Source organism: Nestor notabilis, unplaced genomic scaffold (genome assembly GCF_000696875.1).
Source record: "Nestor notabilis isolate BGI_N333 unplaced genomic scaffold, ASM69687v1 scaffold375, whole genome shotgun sequence".
Classification (NCBI taxonomy): Eukaryota; Metazoa; Chordata; class Aves; order Psittaciformes; family Psittacidae; genus Nestor; species Nestor notabilis.
In genome coordinates, this window is record NW_009929594.1 from 18393 (window position 1) to 20691 (window position 2299).

Sequence of the window (2299 nt, forward strand, 5' to 3'; positions counted from 1 at the left end):
CATCAGCTACCAGCTTAGCTGAAAAAGTTCTGCTGGTATTGTCAAAATGTTTAGCCTAAGATAGTGGAAACATCACAAAAATTTTGTTGTTTAGTAAGATAATCTTATTCTCTCTGTTTTTAAACCTTAGGAAAATAAAGTATTTCAATGCTCATTATTTGCCAACCATTTGGGAAATTTGAGTAAAGTTTCATTATCTTGTGTTGAAGTGTTATCTGAGGGGAGTATCTGCACAGTATACATACATCAGCTCAATTTATATCACAATATTGAATACTTACCTAAAAATTTAATTATTTAAATCTGCAAAAATCAAGAAATCTGGAGTTACTGCAGTGTCACTGGTAGCAGAATAAGACATGGTACATGTGAGTGTGTGTGTGCACATGCACTGAAATTTACTTTCCAGCATGAAACCCCAGATAAAGCAGAGCTGTAAAGAATGTGATTGATAAGAACCATGAGTGTCTTCTTCCAATTATATTTATAACTTAAATTAACCCTACATGTTGCTATATGTTTATTACTTTTGCATTACACACATTGCGTAAAACCACTCCAGGGACTATGTCATTATTTTTCAGACTGCTGTATTTTTCTGAAGAAAACTGTGCATTGTTTGGGTGTTTTTTGTATAATAAAAATTTCACACACAATCTCATCTAGAATTCAGCATAGCAGAAAAGTATTTGCAAGTAGTAATGAATTATTTCACTAGATTTTTATTGGGCTATTTTCAAATATAGATGAATGCATTTTGTTCACAAAAAAAGGAGCTTTTCCAAATATTATTATTATTAGATAATAATGGAAGTGCTCAACTTATCATTCTGAAATTTTCTCATTGTTTTGATAATGCTGTCCCTACTTTAAACAACTCTGAATACTAGTCTCAAAGAGTAAGCTCTCCAATTTTAAAATACAGGTGATCCAACGAGGGAGCAAAACCAAGCCCATGCAAGTTTTGTGTCCAAGTATGTTACTCTAATGACACAGAAACGAAATCACAATTTAAAGACTATAAGCCAACTATAAACTAAAATGCGTGGTACTAAAACACAGCCATCATTCTTTGACAAATACAGAGGTTTCATTTATCCATTGCATCAATGGAAATTGACCACTAACTTTCTTTAAAAAAAGAGTCAAACCATGAGATGATCCCAAGTTTTGCCAGATGAGGGAAGCTAATATTCACTTAATTATTTCATTTTGTGATTTCCTGACAAAAGCTATTTATGGCTTCAGAGTCACAAGCAAAGACAGAGCTCAGGTCTTTCTCCAAGAAATACAACAATATGATAATCTTTTGCAGTAACAGGACTTGTGGCACTTACTCCAGCAAAATTGGCATTTCATTCATCAGCAGGTAAGGGTGCGCATGCGTGGACACACACAAACACACACACATACACTATTTAGTACATTAGAGCAGAGCAACATGTATTTAAGACACCTGCCCTTTACAAAGTTAACCTATAGATCAAAAAAGGCTTAAATTTTCCTTTTTTTGCTGTTGAAAGATCATTTTTCTGTTAGTGAGCACTTAATAGGTTCCATAAAGCAATGAAAATAAAGAAAAAAACTATTCAGCTTTATAAATCAGATACATATGACTGGATTTAAGATTAATATTTTCAGTAAACTGGGAATCGCGTGCTTCACTATTCTCTTAAAATTACACACAGGCTAATGGACTAAGAAAAAAGAAAAAAATATATTTTATTCAAAACAGCTCTAGCATTGAAATATTCAATAGCTTGACAACAAAACACTTCAGTAGATGGATAACAATGAGTGTTCTTAACTGTAAACTGTAGATTGCTCTAAGGAACAATCTCTTACTCTGTAGCTTCTCCACTTGTGATCAAATAGTATCAACTTCATGGCCTTTTCAGTATGTTAAAACAAACAAAACCTAAACAAACAGCCCTACGCACACACAGGAAAAAACCCAAACCCCAAACCTTAAAAAATGAAACCAGTTTTTGAATAAAAAGAGACAGCTGACAAAGGGTCTCTTCATAAGTTGGGAAACTATCATTATTAGACTACATTCCTTTCATTCTTCAGCATCCAAATCTTCACTTGCTAAAACTCACTGATAATAAAAAATCTATCCCATTATATATTTAGATTTCTTCATGTGGATATTAAAATAAACTATGTTCTGAAATTGAGAGTTAAAATACCTCCTCTTGTTTTCCATACATATTTGCCTGTATAAATATACTTCATCGTTTTACAAATTACAGTATTTATATTAAAGCTTTCAGTCAGCAAATCATTACAGCTTAAT